The sequence below is a fragment of the Tinamus guttatus genome, unplaced genomic scaffold (assembly GCF_059628265.1).
Source record: "Tinamus guttatus ecotype Peru unplaced genomic scaffold, ASM5962826v1 Tinamus_guttatus_pri_ptg000335l, whole genome shotgun sequence".
NCBI classification, from domain to species: Eukaryota; Metazoa; Chordata; class Aves; order Tinamiformes; family Tinamidae; genus Tinamus; species Tinamus guttatus.
This window is the reverse complement of record NW_028288869.1, coordinates 1,208,139-1,230,313: the sequence shown is the minus strand read 5'-3', so window position 1 is coordinate 1,230,313 and position 22,175 is coordinate 1,208,139. Positions and strand designations below refer to the sequence as shown.

General features: G+C 34.3%; 1 pseudogene; it reads right to left on the bottom strand.

Annotated features, from left to right (window-relative positions):
* LOC148593740 (uncharacterized) overlaps window positions 1–22,175 on the bottom strand; it is a 119,973-nt pseudogene that overhangs the window by 30,723 nt on the left and 67,075 nt on the right.

Below are 22,175 nucleotides of genomic sequence, written 5' to 3'. Positions count from 1 at the left end.
AGTTCGGACTAAACCTGGACCACTTAAGTTAGGCGAGAAAAAATGTTTCCAGAGTATGGAACCATTTTGCTGGGAGAAAAAAAAAGTACAAATGCTCATTGAAAATGTGTTTTGTTAACACATTAAACAACAGTAAAAGCAAATAAATATTCATGACTTTCAGAAAAACAGGGTTAATACTAACATATGCTTTGTACTACTTAAGAGATGCTTGATAGTTAAACTGAGAACAAAATTTAAAATAAATAATTCTTTGTATGTAAACATCCCTTGCTTGCATAGACATGTTGTGGTAACATTCTTATCAAACACACTTTCATTGTTTTGTTCATACTAATGAACTCTCGATCTACGTATGTGAGTAAGCAACACAAGAGAAGTTTGGATTCATTTCACACAAAATGGATATTCTTTATAGGAAATGCACAGAAATGGGCACTTATGGAATGAGCTATAGCTTCTCACCCACAGCAGATAGCTAAAATACGCCAGATGAATTGTGCCATGGAATTACTAGTTTCTGTGTAAATGCCATAGAAAGAATCCATAAAACAAGCTCAGATGTAGATACTTATGGTTTCTTTCTCTTCCTTTTTTAAATCATTTGACCTGAATTTCAGGTGACTATTTTTTCTTAATATAAAGAATTCCACTCAGAGTGTTTTTATATAAAATGTGTTCAAATTTGAAATATGAACACAAGTTCTATTTTACATTTCCAGGAGAAGTACCAGAATATCAAGGAGATAATAATTCCAGCTCGTAACTTCTCCCTGCAATACACTGTATCTTAGTTTCCTAATCTCTGCAAGAGTAACTATATTATTTCCTTTGAGAAAATTCTAACAGGAAAGATAGTGAGATAGATAGTGCAATAATGGACACCAAAGAAATGTCTAAGGTGAATTACAGGGCTTTTGGCATACTGACTTGACATTTTTCTAGTACTCTAGAGAGAGGACAGGAAATCGCAGCAACCATTCAGGAGAACTTTCTTCCCTGTCAGTATCCAAATATTAGCCCTTTCCTTACTACATAAAAAAAATGCTTGTCATTGCTACATTTGAACAAGGAAGAAGGTGAAGCAAAGTACAAAGAAGAAAATAGATGGTTAAGGAAAAGTTAATGTGAAAAAGAAGAAATACAGAAGACAACCTGAGAGCCTGACTAGACCAGGTCTGTAGTATTAGCTTTTATTTTTTCCACATATGCATACTAGTTTTGTTTTGTGGTTAATCACAGTGTCATATTGCAAAATTTCCATCCCTTCCAAGGGAAAATACTGTAAATAAAGTAATGATATGTAAAGCCCTGCATGAAAAGAAAGATATAGATGTGAGGTTTGCCCTAACATGCCTGAAAAATAAGAAGTTATTCCAGGAACTTTCCAAAAGTCTCTAAACATATATTAACGACAGTTACTGTGAACCGAGCTTATTTCCTTTGGAAAGAGCTGAAGTACACAGCTACAAAAAAAGGGGGAGCTGGAAAGAGCCTGTATTGTTCCACTGGTTGACTGATTACTTTCATAAAATGTCTGTTCCTGTTTAAGGAGACAAAGTATCTACTTTAAGTGGGGAAGGGAACAATTCTACTTTTATAAAGTTGTATGTAGGGCCATGCATTTCCTTCTGTTTTGTATTTCTAACAGAAGATATGTTGTCATGAAAATGCAGAAGATGCTAAGCTTTTCTACCAGCATCTTGAGCTTGTCAGTGGAGTACAAGGCTGAATCAGGAAATGTAAAGCCATCTTAAACATAGTATGATCCCAAGCAAAGCTCTGTTCTAGAGTATTAGCATAGCTTGGTTGGTCTCCCTCTGTATTTCTGCCTAAATATTAGATATTTGCCAGATATTAGAATTTCTATGAGATTAAAGCTGTTATACATTTTACTGAAACCTAATGAATATTTATTTACACCATGACACTCCTTAAACAAGTAACTGCAGGGTTTTTGATCCAACAGAGTACTGCTGTAAAGAACCATGTTGCTCAACAGAATTACTGATTTTTTTTTGTGTATACTATATTAATCAATACATGACATTCCTATTAGTTACTAAATTTCAAATGTCAAACAAGTCTCTTTTGATAAATTCTTACATATTTTAGAAGAAAATATTGACTAAGTGAAAGACTTACAGACAAAAAATAAAAATGAGATGTTTACCACCTTTTCTTTCGGATGGGGGAAGGATAATGTATTTGCTGTCATGGAAAACCAGCACCCGTTCCATAGAAAAACAAATTGCTTTTCCATGTCTGAAATCACCTCATTTGTTTTCTGCATATTTATTTTCAACTAAATACAATCAAATATTAACTGCTGATTTGAAAGGAATAAAAGGAAAACAAGAAAAAGTGAAAAAAATCAATTTTGACATCTCTTTGCCACAGTCTATTAATTGACTAGATAAACTGAGTTAATGCCTGCTGGTAAAACTGAGCATGATAGCAAAATTAAGCATATATATTTGTTTTCATCCCTTGCAAAACACGTGCATCAAGCCCTAATAGGGAATTCCTATAGGTCCTCACAAAGATATAGGCCAAATTCATTTCTAAATAAGCAAGAATTGTAGCTTCACGATACTTTTGTAGTTATTGCAGGCCTTGTGGTTTTGCGTGTTGTAGATTTTTAAAGTTATAAGTAAGGATGGTGTGGTATATTAAAAAGCTATTTATTAACTTCGGGGTTAATATATAGTATTCAAAGAAAATTCTTGTTTTCTCGGATTTTCCCAAATGCTACCAAGGTCAATGCGTAAAGGAATGTCATGCTTTGGAATTGGAATCACCATATTTTCTCTGGAGATCTTTAAAACCCGCTTGGATGCAGTCCTGTGCCACATGCTCTAGGTGACCCTGCATGTACAGGGGGGTTGGACTAGATGACTTCTAGAGATCCCTTCCAACCTTAAGCATTCTATGATTCTGTAATTCTATGATATGTAAAGACCGTGCCGTTTATATTATTGTCTCCCCAGAGAAGACTTTCAATTGATCTTATTTAAGTATTGTCTTTGCAGAAAATGCAACACTTAACTTATAAACTAAACGTATGAATCAGCTACAAAACCCGGTAAAGGTCAACATCTGTGTTTTGTATTTATCCAGTACCTAAAACAGCAGGTTCTGAAGACTGCAATAATAATAATTATTATTATTGATAAATAAACACCAACAATATTAGGGACCCTTTTACCTAGTATTATTCACATTGCTGAAATTGCTTTGCTGGGTAAAGCCTACAGTGAGTAAAAGATTTAAGCCAAGTGATCATTTCATGTCAAGTGGACCGACACACAAGCTAGTTAGTATATGTATGCCTATTGCAACTGATGTAATTGCTTTCTTGATTTTGTTTTGTTTATTTTTAATGGTGTCACCTCTAAAAACGACGAGTTTTCTGAAGAGAAAGAATCACTTGCCAAAAGGACCTAACATGCAAGTAATGTGATCTCCGGACTGTCAATGTTCTCCGCATTAGTCAGTGCATACAGAAGGATTTTGTGAAAGACAGCCCACAACCATCAAGATTTTTTTCTGCTTCATGTGAACTACAGTCACTAAGCTATAGAAAATTTTCCACTTTGTCTACATGCCGTCTGAACTTACTCATTTTGAGAAGTTGACTATGCTATGGCACAAAGACACCATAACTAAAAATACTTTCTTTTTTTTTTTCATATCATCTGGGGCATCTGTCTGCTAAAAGATGAACTATATGGAATTGCAACTTGTGAGTTGGAATTCCATATAGTTGCAACTTGCAACTGTTAACTGGCTGTTATAAAATATCACCAAAGAGTGAAGGAGATAGAGATGCCTGAGGTGTGTCCCTGGGTCAAGTGTCTGAGTTTCAGAGAAGTAAAAGTTCAGACTTTCTGATCTCTACTGTCTAAACTGGGAAATTAAGATAATGCCTCTAATACCTTAGAACAACTCAGGCAGGAGAAGAAGGGGGCAGATAAGTTGAATCTAAGCATGGTGTTTAAACTTTGTCAGTTAGCACATGCAATATCTTATGCCATCCAAAATTTTGTCATTAGTTTGAATTTTACCTTACTTCAAGTGAATTATAGATCTCACAGGTCTCCTTAGTGTGTTCACACAAATTTCTGTTTTTTTTTTTCTTCTATGTTTCTGTGTGTTTTTCATTTTTCCATATCAAATTTCATTACTTCCAGGAGACTTGTCCTGCTTTGTTGTGATGGCTGCCTGTTGGAAAAAATGTGCTTCCTCCTACCTGGTTTATTTTCTTTTTGGCTGTGACTTGTTTGTTTGTTTGTTTGTTTGTTTTTGTCATTACTGTTCAGCAGCTTTGCGAGCTGAGATTATACTCATTTCTTCAGTGGCTTTCCTCATTGGTAAATGAAACACTTGCTCCAGGGAAAAAGCAACAAAGCCTAACATATACTAACATATAATCTTCATGGGAAGATTAACTATAGTGGGTCAGATATTGAAGATATATAGGGTGTTGCTGACCACCAAGGTTTCAATCTTTGACAGATATTGCATTATCTCTCATGATGCTTCAAAATTTCCTGTGCTAAAATTTAGAAATTATCACACAGAAAAGTATCAACAGTTTATGTATGATCTTTTCTCTGGTGATATCCAGAGCAGTGGTAGATGAATGCAGTTCTTACTAAGGCTCTTAGTGAATCCTACAGCATAATAATGCCAAGACGAAATTAACTCCTCCTGCGTTTTCAAGGCATAATTCTTGAATTTCTGGTTTCGTTCTAAGCACTCTTCCATGAGATTTTGCACCATCATCAGCATTTAACTGATCACCATATACAGTATTTCTGATCTGTAAATATATTCAGGAGCTGGTGTAGACCAGATGCAGCATTTGGAAAGATCCTTGTGAATAACAGGGTGGGTTGATTAAAAGATTGGCATTTGACATAAACAGGAAAAAAAAAAAAAAAAAAAGCTAATAGCACAAATTTTAAATAGTTAAATGTGTTTTGAAAGCTGCAGTTTTATAACTGGCTGTTTTCCCACTGTTAAGATTTTAAAGTCTTAACTGGTTGTTAGGATTTTAAAACAGTGAATATAATATATTTTTAGATTATAATAATGTCTGTGCCAGAAGGCATTTACAAAGCAGAACACAGTCAAATTAATTTTTATTATAAAATTATTCTACTGTCTCTAAAAACTGAACTTAGGAAAGTCATGCAAACATTGTTTTCATCATGACAAAAAAAAAAATGTTAGCTGCCTAAAACAAATTTTTATTCATCAGAATACAGGAAAAGGAAAAAAAAAAATAGACATCTGTATAGAACTCATTTTCCTGTCCTGTGGTTAATGGGTATACTAGTAGCTCCATTTATTAAACATAAGGAGGTGAATTTTTAGCATCACATATCACCCCCAGTGATGCTAATCGGGGGTGAATGGCCATGCTGACATGCATAGAGCAATTTTTAAGATAATTTTATTTATAGAAATAGAGACACAATAAAGCACAGATCAAAAATATCATGAGAAATAAAAGCCAAGCTGTTAAGATAAAGGAAGGAAAGGTTGCCCGAAGTGTTGCTGTAAGAAAACGAATCACAGCATAACAAGTACAGCCGCTGCCCACCCCATGCTTTTTCTGATGAGGGAAGAGGAAGAAGGTGGATACTTCTGCTGTCTCAGCTGGGAATGAAAAACTGGGTGATACTCACTGTGAATTCTTTCTGTGAAGGTGGTGATGGGGAATGAGTCTTTTCTCCTACCTCACCTCAGTGAATAGCTCAGATTAAGTTCTGTGTTGACCCAATTCAAGACTGTTTTCAGCTCAAAGTAATTCCTCCTCATTCCACCCACCTTCCTTACCCTCTTGATGTATCTTGTTTATAGTTGCTCCTTCTTCATTTTGCCGAAGTAGCACTAAATCTCCTCGATACCAATGTTATTGAGAGTTCTTGGCATAGCAATTTCAAGCTGTGCCCTTAGCATGAACCTTTAATAAAACCAAGGACTTTTTTCAAATAAAGGTTGCCTTTTCCTTCCCTTGCTCTTTTTCCTACCTTTTAAGTTTGGAAACTCGTTGTATTCCCAGGTGGCAAGCTGGACTACCTAACGATTAGATCCCTCTGGCTCACTGCCTTGTGGCCAGTAGGTAAAGGTAAATATCACCTAAGAGATCACTCCCTTCCATCACCCTTCATTTCACAGCATAGTAGTCAAAAAATGAAGGACAGCTATATGCATTCTCCATTCTCTATAAGGCAGATATCTGTGTAGGTAGAATCATATTCTCCTGGATCAGAGCTGGGGCAAAAAAAAGAAAAAGAAAAAAAACTTATTTTTTTCATTCCCTAGCCTCCCATAGAGATTGTATAGGAAATAAAGATAACGTTTCAGAGACTTTCTGGATTTTAGCGTATTATTTCATAAGCCCAAGTAAAAAATATCATGATATAGTCAACATTTATTGTCAAAGAGAAAATCTTTGATCACTGATAAGAATTCTCTCCAGCACAGAACATGTGAACACTGCAGGCTGTGAATTTTGAAGTAAATTTTAGCTGGATCTTTTACACTGTACTAAAGAAGGACTTGAGTTTCTCTATAAATTGGCATGAAACTGAGTCTTTCCCATGGTGTAGGCTGGAAAGATATTTTAGAAGATCTTGTTTTTATATGGTGAATGATAAATAAGCATTTCTACTTCAGACGAGACTAGTAATGACTGGATTTTAGGGCTCTGAACATTGATTGTCACTAAAGAATATTTATAAAACACACCACTGTTTTTACTTAACTCCCATAAGTGTAAAAAGTTGTTCTATTTTTTTATAAAATCTGCATTAGGAGCAATTTACAGATGAAAAAAACCTGTGAGTGGTGCTGACTTCTTTAACTGAGCTCAAAGCATCTGTATAGAAATAATAAATAAAACTATAAACAAATAAAAACTGTATATTAATAAACTGCAAAAACAGTTCACAACTCCAGAAGAGGTTTAAATGTTTTCAGCATTTTGCTTGCTGTAGGTTGAAGATTCAGAATTAAGCTAGTATGTTTTGCTCAGGTTTAATTAACTACAAGACAAGGTTACTGTAAAGGCTAGTTAAGATCTACCTCCTTTGACTGTGGGGAAACACGTTATGCGAAGTAGTTCAAAGGTATTGTTGTTTCTGATTAGAGCACTCAAACATTTTAAATGTAGTGGTTTGGCATAAATAAAAGCTTTGTTTTCCGATTTAATGAAAACTTGATGTTCAAATATTACTCTGTCATTCATCAGCAATTCAAGGAAGACAAAATTAAATTATTTGTAGTTTTCTAACTGGAAATTTCTGTTTGTGAATCAAGGTACTGCCATACATGCGCTAGACATTGACTGATCCATTTTATGATTATCCTGGTGACTAAAGTAGGCTGGTGAGACATGACCAGAATAGATTGTTTGGCACTGCATCAGCAGGCAACAAGAGTGGATGTCAAATGCACAGCTTTTCATCTTGAATAAACTCGTCCTCAAAAGTGACATTTCACAAAGAAAACAATAATTAATCAGCTAATTATGTTGTTGGCTAACCTTCTGAATTGACAGGAAAATTGCATTTTATTTAAAAATTATTTCCCCAGAACTTATGAACATATTAGAAAAGAAGTAGTCAGAAAAATATTACTTGCAGAACATAATATTGACTACATATAACATCTAAACTCTGAGTCACCTGTAAACATGCACTCTACAGGTTAATCAACACAATATTGGCTTCTGCAATCTATTTTTTTAATAAAATAGCTCACATGGAAAGCTGATATTACAAGGTAATGTGCTGACGATATATTACTTCAAAGTTTGATTTCTCTTTAGAAAACACACAGCATCAGGGCAGTTATCCATCTATATAACTTCATTCTTGTACCATACAGGCATTTATACTTGAGTTCTCTAGATTCCCTTTATAATCAATACAGTGAGGTTAGCACTTTGTGAGTAGCATTAACTTATCTTGCTTTAGAAATATAATTTAGGATGTTATGTATTGTGTTTTAGAATTCCTGATTCAATTCTACTGAGAGTGAAAAGGAGATGTTTGATTAGATAAATTCTCCCTGTGTTTCCATCTTTGCCTGTATTCTAATTATTTGTGAATTTTGACAATCACCATTCAAGATGAAAAGCTTAGATTTTTCTAGCACTCAGTTTGATAGCATCCAGGATATCCACAGAAGGATAGTCTCGTAGGGGAAAATGGAAGCTCTGCCTGGTTCAATATATCAAGGTCCACTAAGTCCACACTCTTTAAGACTGTAAGAATAAATGTGGGGCAGGGGGATTGAGAAATAAGACATTTCTGCAGCTAAATCAGCCATTAGCTGCCTCTGAGGAAAGAGTTTTGTCTCTGCATAGTTTCCTATTTACTTAAATCCCTTAGAAAATTTGTAACCTGTGGTCATTCCAGCAGGCTGCTGCTGCCCTGCTGTTCCAGCTTTCCTTCGATGCTTTAACTATGTTTGCTTGTTCAGAAATCCCTGAGGATGATAAGGTTTTTGAGCCTGGTCTTTCCCACTTCATTGCAGGAGTGTAAAAAAATCTATGTGGAAAACTTCAGGTGGGACTGAAAGAAAAAGGAATGCAGTGTTAGCAAGATGCCTCTTCTCTTCCAAATTCCCATTCTCATAGCCTGGATTTCGTTTCCTTCCATCTACGGAAACAAATGGATGAAAAGAGCCTTCAACCTAATGGATATCCTTTCTTTCACAGGCATGTTAAATTATAGTTGGCAGTCTCATTGTGAAATTTTTGGCCTCAAACTATTCATGAAGTTTGACTTATAACTTGGATCTATGATTGGAACTGAATAAATGATGTTTGTTTCACTTTAGGAAAACCCGGCGTAGTTCCTCATCCTTTTTCAGAATTGGTCTTCAGTGCTTACAGGAGCAAAACACACATAAAACACTACATATGAATTGATGCTACAGTCGAAGTTATCACTTTTTGCTTATGTAGAAACAGCAGTTATGACTCAGAATATGAACAGCATGGAAACTTGTTAACTAGATTCTTGGTAAATGCTGTTTTCCTTAATATATCATATATTTTTCTCTTGGGTAAAAGTGAGGGTTGTATAGAATTATTTACTGTCAATTCTAATATATTTAAATGATTTTTAAACAATTTATACATTTTTATTTTACACGCACGATTAAAAGTAAATTTAATTTGAAATTCTGTCTTCATGGGATTAATCTTTTATACTCCACACTTTTCACAAATCTGGTTTACACAAAGAAGGCATTACTTTGTTGCAGTGTTTGAGCTTTTGGACATAATGCATTCTCCAGAGAAAATTAAGATTTGAAAACAAAGCGTTAGAAAATTAATTTCCTGCCACTCACGCTTATTCTAGAAGCATTAAGAATTGTGAAAACAAGCTATATTTTATCCTATTGATTATTCTTACTATTTTATGGTAAACAATTTTGTTGATCCGAACAACAACAAAAAAGTGACTCATCAGTTAAACTATGCTGATGAGTGAAACAATTTTCCTTTTGTAAAAAAAAAAAATCCTTTTTAATAATATGTTAATCATCAATTCTTTTTTTCTATTTAAATCTTCAAATATTTTTTTCAGTCATAAATTTCAATATATAAAAAATGAGAGCTAAGTTTAGGATTGTTATTAAAAATAATAATAGTAACATTTTTTAGCATACTCTGAAAGAGACATAAGTGATTTTCAGTTCCTGAAAGTGTTTCTACATAATCCCTTCTTTCTTAAAGAAGGAAAGTTTAAAGAACACAAAGACAATTAAGCAAAGTTGCAAAGGTGCACTAGGTGTCTAAGAGTAGCTTCCAAAGGCCTAGAAAACATTTCAAGAGCCTTTCATCTCCTGAACATATAACTCTCCTGAAGTTATGTTTTATCATTTCCAGGTATCCAAAGCTGATAAAAAAAAATGCTGCTATGATTCTGAGGTGCTTTTGAAGGAAAATGATTGATAGCTTTTGTTACATGACTTTAGAATCGACTGTTGACAAGTCATTTATTTATTTATTTATTTATTTACTTTGTGTTATGCAATATTAGAGCTATATAATAAGCTGAAAGTAAATGCTATTCTTATTTTCCATTTATTAGGGAGGTAGTAAACACCAGACACATTTGGATGTTTCCACAGTTTGAGGCACAGATAGCTATACATAATTACATTTTAATCTTTTTTTTTTCTCATTAATTAGGAAAAGAATGAATTAAATATGTCTGGAAATACAAAGAAAATGCCTATAAGTAGGCATCAGTTGAAGGAATGCCAAAAATTTGAAAGAATCACTTAATAGCTCAGTATAAAATAACCTAATTCATTTGATAATTGCATAATGATGTGCTATATTTTCTGCATTTGTAAAAGCAACCTTGTTATGTTTTTGCATCTTCACATACTTTAACAAAAATGAACAGGTTTAGTTTTCACTCTTAGATGTTTTGTTATAAATATTTTTAACATATGCTCCATTAAAATGATCTTGCTGTCTTTTATCCGATATTATACCATTAGTAAAGGATTTTTTTTCTACCTAAAATACAGTAACTGTAACTTCAGTTATTGAAATCTTTTCTGAGAAAAGGAGAATCCTTTCTCCCCTTATTTCATAAAGTTTAAAGTCTTTTGTTTTTCAATTACGTAACATACAACTCTGCACTGCAATTACTATTATGCTCATGATGTATATATGGCTATAACTTGGCCATGTTAACATGAATTCAGTCTTAGATTTTAAATGAATTTTAACAGCTTCAAATTTTAAAGTTTCTAAAGAAAAGCTCCTTTTCTAAAGAAATACCGTTGCTGCTTGAGTACTAGTTCTCAAACCACTGTTGGCTTGGGAAAGTGAGATGGCTTTCAGCAATGGCAGTTCACATTCAGTGTTGAGGAAGTGACAAAAGAGTAAGAACTCATATTAGTCTCCCAGTAATTTCCAGCTTTTACCTCAGTCTCTGTTCTTTAGACAAAAAAAAAAAAAAAAAAAAAAAAAAAGTAGTCCTAGTAGAGGATCTGAAAGAAACTCCAGCCCAGCTATTTTTTATAGGAGTCTTCCTCTTCTGTTCTCTCTGGAAATCATCCGCAAGCTCAAAAGCATCCTTTTTTATTTTTTTTGTTTGTTTGTTTGTTTGTTGTTCCACACGCTGAATCTCACCCTACTCTCAGTCGCTTCAGTAGCTTGGAATACACCATGAACAGCTAATCTCTATAGGAACTATAGAACTTCCACTATTTATGTTTTACTGAGAAGTTTCCAGAGAGACACGGAAAAGCCTTCATAAAAAAATTCTAAACCACAATAAAAGACTTGTAATGTAACAAAGATCTATTGTATCTATATGTAAAAAAAGATCTGTCCTGTAGATAGGTCTGGGTATTCTGAACTCAATATGTCTTTCAAGTAAAACACAGAAGTCTACCTATCTGGTAATTTTTAACATAATCATCAACATTTTTTGAGAGTTTTATTCTTTTCATGCACTTTCACTATTTTAAGGTTACAAATGTGAAATTAGAACATTTAGATTAATAGATTTTAACAGGCAGAATATTAAACCTAAATCTTTTAGCATTTTTTTAAGGTGTGCTATCAAGTTTTCCAAGGCAGGAAAAATGGAGAATTATACAGTGAATTTCCTATTAAAACCCCTCTTTTTATGTGAATTCCACCCAAAAGTAAGATTTAATCATCGGCTACAATATCCTTAGTGTTGCTACATCAAGGTTTGATTGATTGAAGTTCCACCTCACTGTGACAAATGATTTAAATAAGATTTGTGCCCTTAAAACACAAGAATGTGCAATCACCCACTGAGGGACAGATATTTATAAAAGATGGATGGCCGTCCAAACTGCTTATATAATGGTGCCCTCATCAGCTGAGGCCTGGCTGAGTGCATAAAAAGGAAGACTTGCTGATAATTTGATGTTCAGTCACTCAGGATACCTTGATTGCTGCTGCTGTCCAGCCAGACTCCCACTGCCTCCTGTAGCAGCACTCGCCACTCTCTGTGGGGAGTGGACTCCAGGCAATACCTGATATCATACTATGAACTCTACTCCTGTACTTCAATGAACCCATAGCTGTATTCTTTCTAAAATGTTATATTCACTATAAGGCTAAGGCCAAGGACATATCATGAACAAGCACGACAGTCATGGTGTACCCATAACATTTTTAGCTGGTAGCTTTAGTTGCAAAGGTCAGGACAGATGACAAAGGAGTTGCTAAAACGAACTGAGCAACAGAGAAGTGGAAAATAGGAGTAGAAAGGAGGAAGGTAAAAAACATGAAGTAGTTCTCCTAAAACAAACAAACAAACAAAAAACTTGTAATTTTGCTATCTCAGGCTGCACTAAATTGTGTGTCCAGAGGAAAAAGTTAAGCCCAAGCTTTGCTGCTATGTCTTAAGAAAATTAAGAAAACAAAAGTAGAATGAGCACACATAAAAGAAGATAATCAGGTAAAAGAGTATGAGTGACCAGAGTATTTGGCGTAAACAGGCAGAAACAGCAGAGAGACAAGTGAAAACCGAGGACAGCTGTATCAACTTGTGAGTAACCAAGCAGAGAATTATTTTTACCCGGAGGGAATACTGGCCTTATTTTGCTCTTGCTGCCTGTTTGACAAGTGGAAAATGAAAAGGAGAAGGATGAAGGGAGCTGGAATGCTAAATGTTGTGCATTCATGTTCTTGCTTATGTTAAGGAAATGATAGGCTTTTGCCTTCTGCAAAAATACATGTGCTGTTGTCCCCGCTCTTGCAAGGGTACTTGCATTTAAATGCTGTCTCCAATCCCCCTCCCCGCCAAAAAATGCTCTCCTCTCTTCAACAACAAAGAGAAATAGAGCCTCCTATAGACCTAACCATGTTTTGGAAGTGATCTTGTCTGTTCACTTCAGAGGCCAAATGAAGTAAAATTGGTGCCTTTTTATGACATCAAAAACTAGCTGGTTTGCAGGGCTTAACTATTTGTATTTAACTAGCATCTACATGAGTAACCTTTTTCAAGATGAATTTTCCATGGTGGCAGCTAATGCAAAACATATATCTAAGCATAATATGTATCTAAGTAGTGCTTGTGATGGGATGTCTTTTTTAAGGCATTTTGATGCAGTTCTTCATTCTTGCTCATTTTCATCTCTTTGTATGAACTATAAAGCAGTCATATGAGATCTTACCTATGAGACAGTGGGTGGATTGTATTTTGCTTTATTTGTATCAGCAGACATTCTCAAAATAGTTTTGGTATTATTATAGACATTAAAGAAAGAGGGCTATTGCATCAGAATTTTGCTTGTGATATGATTCCTTGAATTTTTGGACATGGCAAGGTGAACTGTGAAAAAGGAGGCAGAGAAGTATGTGATTTTGAACTACAAGTTTGTGAGCAGGTATTACTGCTGAGCAATGAAATGCATGCCTTTGCAATTTGAGGGATGTGATACAACTGATCAATTACAAGCAAACTACAATAGACTTGGAGATATCTAAATTTTAAAAGACCAAGCAGATGCTGTTTTTGCTTGCTTTTTCAACTTTTTGCTTGCAAGTTTTTGCTTGAAAGGCTTAGTTACAAAATGATAAATCCAATGAGGAATGATAGGACATCTCTTGTTAAATTTTAAACCAGCTTGCCAGCCTTGCCAGCTGTTTCTTGACCTGCTGCAAGTACATAGAGGAGGTGAACACAAGCAGAAGGACTTCAGGAAGTTTGTTTCTGCAACTGATTCCCACAGACATGATGTGATCTTAGGACATCATCAGAAAGAAACAAAGTTATGAAGATTTCAGAAAGAGAAGCAATTCTCAAAGGAAACAAGAATTTGTCTGGAATACATTTGGAATTAACCTCTGAAAGTATAGAGAAACATCAGAGAAATACTGGCGTACTTCCTAACCTCTTTTCACTGAGTTTTGACAACATCAGATTGAACAGAATGTAAACATGGCATCCTTAGAGAGAGGAACAGCACAGAATGGAAGCTCTGCTGAAACCATGTCTGGGGTACCCATATGCGTGGAAGAATGGGTCTACTTCAACAATAAAGCATATTAAAAGGCTATTTGAAACAAGGTACCCGTTCAAGGTATGAAGTGTTAAGTCATTAGCACTTAGTGCTTAGAACATACTTGGAGAGATCCTATAATTAATGCATTTTTATAAATATATATACATATACATATATGCATATGTATATATATATATCAGGACAACAATAAAAGAAATCCAGCTTAAATATCCTTTCAAAAATCATTGCATACCACAGGAGAGAAAAACAAAAGAATACTTTTGTCTAGTCTATTCAAATCAAACCAAAGAAAAAATCAAAATATGGAAAAAATGATAGGGAAAAAAGATAAATTACACATTCTCTACATCATATTTGGGTCCTTTTACTCATCAAATTCCTTGAATAATCTTGAATAATGTTTTAATTTGGAAATGTAGTAAAATGATTCTTTTCTATTCAAATATGCCAAGAATTGACTGTCATTCATGATTTTTCAGGGCATAGCACTACAGGTATTTTTTTTTAAAGAATGGAAGATTAGGATCTATAGAATTGTGTCCCCAGGTCATCCTGACTTCTCACACATAGCCCTGTTCAGGTGTTAGCTACCACATTATCTGATCCTGGTAGTTGCCTCCCTAATTTCTTCCCCCACCCAGGCATTAACCATCAATAACAGTCCTGATGGCCCTATGCTGATGGGGAGATAAGGCTAACTGTGAGTGCACCAGCCAACAGTCATTTCTGAATTGAAAGAATGACTATCAGTCAATCATCTTATCCCATAAATACGGAGACAGCCCAAGAGCCCATTGAACTCTCCTTGCATGGCAGTGGGCTGCACGCCAGGATCTCCCCTTGATAAGGGATGCCTCTCAAGGATACTCCTCGAGGTTAGGAGATCCTTCCCACTACAGATTCGTGGTAAGTGACTATAGCACACCTTTCTCTTTCTGAATTTGTAAACCTTACTTGTAACTGTGCACAAATCCCTTAGACATAAACCATTGACCAAGTCTGGGACTAGGACTGGATCCAGCCGCACCCTGACTCCTCTCAGAAAGAGTTTGGAAAGCAAGGGGGTCCAATCTGAACCTTGTGACCCAATGGGAGGGTGTCCTTGGTAATTCTGTGTGTGTCTTGAACCTCCATGCAGTAACTAATAAGTGACCTTGCCATAGAATCTCGTGAAACCATTGTCATTATCAATAAAACCTATTCCTGTTTCCTTCCCATGAGTGAAGTGCATTGTGTCACTGACCCCCAACACCGCTCGTTCCATGACAAGAATATAGGCACAACTATTGCATGCTGGATTATGCAAGAGGTTTTCTACCTAATTTAGAGTGCAGAAATTCACCTGTTCTTTCTATGCTCCTTAAAATGAGATATCCATCGTTAAAGAATATCTTTAATAGTTTATGCTAGCCAAAAGGCATGAACTGTACTCCATCTAGCTGGTGTTATACTAAGACAGTTTGTTTCCCAATGATCTATATGCAGATTTTCAATACAGAAATTGTAGACAATTACTGGAGAAGGATCTTTGTTGGCTTCATTAAGCTTTCGTTGGACAATTGATGCTAAAGGAAATGGAAACATTCACTGGATGACTGAATAATGAGTATGTAAAGCTGTTCTCGAACTCATAAAATTCATAAATCCCTGCCAAATCAGAGAAAGAGCAATGCTAGCTACAACTATATTATAGTGCTGAAGAGAAAAATGCTAGGCAAGATGATTTCAGTTAACTTTTAGAGGAGGAAGAAGAGAGGGAAGAGACCTGATATGATCCAAGTTAGTAAAAATGTCCTATCTAAAATTTTAAAACTTGGAAAATAACATGTGATTTTTCTATGGTGTTCAGAAGTTAAAATACAAAAATGTAACCGTATCATTGAATGGGATCTTGATGTTATACGTTAATACACACATCATTATACATGCATATATGTATGCATATGTATATATAGGTATTTATATGTATAATGTATGTATGCATATATACACACATAAACATATATATGTTTATGTTACACATATATATATTTTATATGTATATGTATATACATATACATATATATATAAAAACACAGAATAACATAATTGCCAATTTAGCATTCTTCAACTGTCACTTCACAAAGGTTACGCAGAATCACAGAATGGCTAAGGCTGGAAGGGCCTTTAGAGATCATCCAATCCCCCTGCACAAGCAGAGACACCTAGGTTGTCATATCTAAAAAAATTCTACAGACACAGATAGTATTTGAATTATCAGCTCAAATGGCAGCTGAAATTTCTGACCTTTGCATATGATTTTTTTTCTAAATTTCCAGAGAAGGACAAGAGGGCCAGGAGTTGTGATTGCAGTTTGACATTGCCCTAAAGACAGCAGAATGAAAAAAAAAAAAAAACCCAGAATGTTCATCTTCAGAACGCCCTTCAATATTCTTATAATGCATTGCTATTTTTTTAAACAAGAAAGTTCAAAAATATAGTTTCCTAAATAGTACCACATAGTAGTATTTAAAACAATGAGAAACAATTAAAAATATCTTATTTCTGGCTGTAACTTTACTCATGCGTCGTTTCATATTTTAAGATCCTTTTATTCCAACCATGAAACAGGCACAATGCATACCATCTAACATTCTGGACTTTTTTACAGATTTCAGATAGTCTCATATGACTTCTCAGACTGTTTCTGATCTCGGTTGCTCCGTATTCATTCAAAACATATTATTATTAGTATCAGATAATAAGTGGATTGTCTGAAGTCAGTTTTGAGATGTAATAGTCATTGTCTTTGTCATGCAACATTTTTGTCATATATGTAGTAGTCTTCATAAAAATTCAAAAAAAAATCAAATTCAAAAAAATTCAAAATAATTTTGATTATATACCTTTTAGTGAACTTGTTTATATCATGTGTCATATAATATATGTCTTCCTATAAGGAAATAAAAGCTTGCATATTTTCATCATTTTTTTTCTCAGCTCCCCCAGGCATAGGAAAATTGTGTATTTCACAAGTTTTTTTTTTTTTTTTTTCTAATGAATCATCCCCAAGCCCCTTACCTTCTTCTAAACTTTAAAGCAAGTCAATAAACAACTTAAGCCTGTGCACAAGATAAATGCTTAGTATTCTTATCTATGGGAGAATGCTCACCTGGAGTGGATTATATAACTCATTCTGTTTTTTCCACATAGGTATCGCTAAGAGTACTGATATTTTCATAAGAGATCAGTAGTGGAAACAAAAGAATTAAGTCACCTTCCTGACTTTGCTAAGTTAAAGAAGCCTAAGGATTATCTATTAAGAAAAACATAATAGTAATTTTCAAGAAAAGACTGCATTCTTTAAAATAAGTCTTTGTTCATTTAGCATAGTAAAATCCTACATAGCAAAACTTGAACAGGGATAGATTGAATTCAGGGTGCAGAAACCACACCGCTGATGTCATTTTTACCGACCGATATCTTTTAGGTTTCCATTCCCTCTTTTCTTTGCCAGTTTGAGATTTGGCACTTGATATTTGACATTTGAGATGCCAGTTTGAGATTTGGCATTCTAGGGTTGATTTTGTCTACATCGTCTTGGATAAATTATTATTTCTCCAGAAAGAAAGAAAGAAAAAAAAAAAGGAGTAGTTTTTATATTTATTTCATTTATCAACCTAAAAAAAAAAGGGAATGAAAGTTGGATAATTGTGCAGTTGCTTCTTAGAACAGTGGTTCCTTTCTTCACTGTCATTGAGTTTCCCTTCTAAAAGAGCTGGTTTTCTACATTTTTCCCTGGCTACTAATCTTAACATTCTCCACATGGCCTTCCGGTGCTCCCTGGGCAAATTATCTATTGTGTCCTGAGCTAAAAGTCCACACAATCTGTTTCTGAACAGAACACAGTATTCAGCACCCATAGACCTAAAAGCAATCTCTTACATTCACATCAAAATATCAAAGACAATCACCTCTTACATTCACTATAAAACATTTTGCAGATATCATACTACATTCTCACAAAAATATCAAGAGTGTCACCAACGAGAGGAAAAATAAACAAAGACCTCTGGAGGTAGAGGCCAGAAAAGGCAGACTCCAAACCAGTAGAGTTTCAGTTTAGTCAGTTTAGTCTACATGTCCAGGGAATTTTCAGGATTAAAATATTTATCTGAGAACTTGAAACTATTCCAGTTTTCTATTGAAAAGTTTTCTATTTCCAGTTTTCTATTGAACTTGAAACTATTCCAGTGAAACAAAAATCATTTACAAAGGTATTTAAAAGGAAAAAAAAATCCAACAAAAGTCAATTGCTATCTTAAAAGATCTTAAATTACTAAAAAATAATGGTTACACTAATTAGAAGACAGTGAAGCTCAACAAAAACCTGAAATTCCAACAAAGTCATTGCTTCATTTTTCATGTAGGGTGATAAATTAGCCTGGAAAAATAATCTATTATTTTTAAGACTGCAGAGATTATTTGCTTATGAGTAATTATTATTTTAATGCAATTGGTGACATCAAGATAGTGTGTTTTACTGGAAATTTAATTGTAGCTATTCAAATATTCCAGTGGCCAAAAAAACCTTCATATATGTTTCTTTTGTGTCTGCATATAAGGATCTATATCACTGAAGAAACAGCTGCTCTGTCTGAGAGTAATAGAACAGAACACAAAACCAACATTACTGTTGATCCATGCAGCTCAGAAATGATATGTTAATGTCAGGAAAAGATAAATGTGAGGCATTGGGATAATTAAAGCTAATGAATTGACTGTAACGCTTCACCACAGTCATTGTTTTAGCTGAGAAAACAATTATTCTAGCTCTTTCCTTGAAAGTGTATTCAACACATTGTCATTTCACCTAAAAGTGATGCCATATTTTGTTCTTCACATCCTAAAATTCTCTGGGTTATCTCCATCGGTTGTACTGACAGTTAAGAATTTTTTCCTTAGCCTTTATCCTGTCTGCAAAAGACTGTAAATCATGAGAAACTATGAGTGTTCATCTCAAATGGCTAAAGAAGATATGGTTCTTAGATATCTAACCAGCCACAAGAAAAGAAATGTAGTAGTCTGACGGTTACTCTCAGAGATATACTCTGATATTATAACAAACTCTGACTTTTTCAGTCGCCTTACATTGGCCTTACTCAATGCCTCCTAACACAAGCAATTGACCTCTGTTGGCCTTACTGCTCTAAGGACTTTCCTATAACTCATGCATCCCTGACTGTACCATTAGGTATTCTCCTTCATGGCTTTAGCCATGGTAACTTAATATATATGGATACTTGAATCTGTGAATGACAAAAACAACAACCGCCACAAATACATTCTTTTTAATGAAGTGTTATGATACAGAGAACAGATAAAAATGAATATGACTTATCCTAGAAGAAGCATCCTGATGATACAAAGATCACGGTGCCTTGTACTGAGTCGTGCATTTTATTTGACCATTCTTCTTTGACTGTCTTATAGCTATATCTGAGAAAAATTTATATATGCTTTGACCATTCCTTACAGATTATCCGAAAGGAGGAGGTTGGGAATGAGTCGCCCTATTCCTATGGCACTCCTGTTGTCATGCTGAGTCAGTCTAAGTCTAAAGCCATAAAAAGCTACATGCAGCATGTCTGCTTTTATATACATATATCTACAGCTATATACATCTATACATATACATGTCTGTACGTGTGTGTGTTCTTATATAAAAGTGCAACAGAAATGAAAAGTAAGGTTCAGTGAAAAATACATTCATCACTGAAGAATATCTAATAGTTACCAGAGGGAAGGAAGAGAATTTAATGCAGCTTTGAAGCAAAACGTTGTGAACCAGATACTAACCAGTTCTGTACTCCAGCTGAATCCCAATATAACACCTACTCTTTTAAATGCGAGTGAAAAGGGAACAACCCCTATTCTCATTGAGAAGATCTATTTATTATTTTTCAACTTGAGACTAAAAAAGAAGGGACTTTGTGGAGGGAAAGTACAAATTTTAACTTCAAGGCTGTACAGAAGTTTTGCTCATTATCATATAACAGTGTGATTGACTTTTCTTAAAAGGTTAACTCAAAGCAAGAAGTATTAAAAAGATATTCCTGTCTCTGTGTCAGGGGTCAGTGTGAGCTCAGTGACCAAAGTAGATAGCCAGTAACTGATTCCAGTCATTGTTTTTGGCTTGTTTTGTTTGTTGTTTGCTTGTGTTTTTGTTGTTTTGTTTTTATTTGCTTGTTTTTTAGGAAAACACTTGTAGGAGTACCTGGATGTTTAAGTTGCAGAACTTTTGGGGAAAGTTTTGTTTAGATGGCATTTGTTAAATCTGAGAGTAAGGAATTAGGAAGAGGGTAGATTGATGAGTTCTAGGGTTCTAGGCAGCATTTCTTTTATTTATAATAAGTACAGTTAATTTAAACAATGATTAATAACAGTGTAGTTTTTAAATAAAGATATGATCTTTTTTTTAAGCGCTCAACTTTGGTGCTTGAGTTTCAAGCATTATTGCCTTGGATATTGAAAATAAATGAAGACATTTTGTGGATGGATGTTTATGGAAAGATATTAATGCTAGAATTAAAATCACTGAAAATCTTCATTTTTCATCTTACTGAAACAAGATTTCTTCCAGATTGTTACTTCAGTCCTAATTTTGAAGTACAGCTAACCATGTCCTTGCCTCCAGACAGTTGTTTAAATCGAGCTGCTTTAATTTAGCATCAAATTCAGACATTTTAAGTATTCCTTCATACAAGTTGCTTACCTGAATCAGAGCCTATATCATGTTTGATATGACATTTCAGGAAATTAAGTAGTTATTACTTTCAACATATTACAGCATCAACAATAGCACATATTGTAGCTGGTATCCTAAGTTTACAGTTTTCTGCTATGCAAACCTTTCTTAAAATTATTTTATATAAAAAAATAAAGCCAAAATCTGAGTGCTGAATGCTTCTTCTTCATTGTAGCTTTTAATCCTCTGTCATGGACTGAGAATAAAGCTGTTCTGGCACTCTGCCAGTCACATCTGTCTTGTTAATGAAGCAAACTGCGGAAACCTATCCAGTTTTCTTGTTCCAGTTGGAAAACAAAAGAGAACAATGGATGTTCCAAATAACATTGAGATGTTTTATATTTTTTAAAAAGCTTCTGTCACATGAACATAATGTTTCAAAATGAATTTCTATTTTGTGATACTGCATTTCTAATTAATTTTGTTCTATGAAAAATGCAAATACACTTTTTCCTTTTCAAAGTAAAAATAGCTTTTCATAAAACAGGTGAGTAAAATTTGTCGGTGTTAGCAACCATTGCTCTAAGCCCATATTAAAAAAAAAAAAAAAAAAAAAAAAGCTCTGAAGTCAATGACATTTCAAACTTCTCTGGTAGGGAGGAGTTAACAAAGTGAGATTCTGAAATATAGCCCGTTTCAGGCAGTGAAAAGGTTCCAGCTAACCTTACTGTTCTTGGATGAGTATCCTTTTTCATAAGATTTCTATATCCATTTGTATGAATATTAAAACACTATGCATAGCATTATCGTAGTAAAAAACAAGGAATTTATTGCTTCTGAATATTAACTTCAAGTTTGGGATTATCCACACTTGGGAGCCTCAATGTTATATATACTGATAGATAACTTTAATGTCATGTTTTTACTGCTAAATTAGGTAACTGGGCTTAGATCTCACCGTGTATGAGAGAAAGCCACTCAATATGATCCGAGCATTAAGCAAATGTGGAATGGACCTTCTAGAGGAAGGAAAAGGAAAACATTTATGCACAGTAACTGTAATAATAGTAATAATAATAACAAATATTTCTCCTTTTTCTAAATTCAGCTCTACATAGACAACATTTGGTCTGCTATTATTTTAGAGGATTTTAGTACTAGGTTGCTTAGTTAGCACAAAGAATGACTGAGAATTATCTTCCTAAACTTTTTAGGTGAATAGAATATCAAAGAATTTAAAATACTGAAAATATCCTGTTACCTTTTTTAAAATGTCATAGAAAATTTTTAGTTATAAGACAATGAATTGTAGGGAACCATTTATTGAGAGATACAAATATCATTTTGGTCTTTAGTGTCTTAATAAAGAAAATCTGCCTCAAGAAGTAAA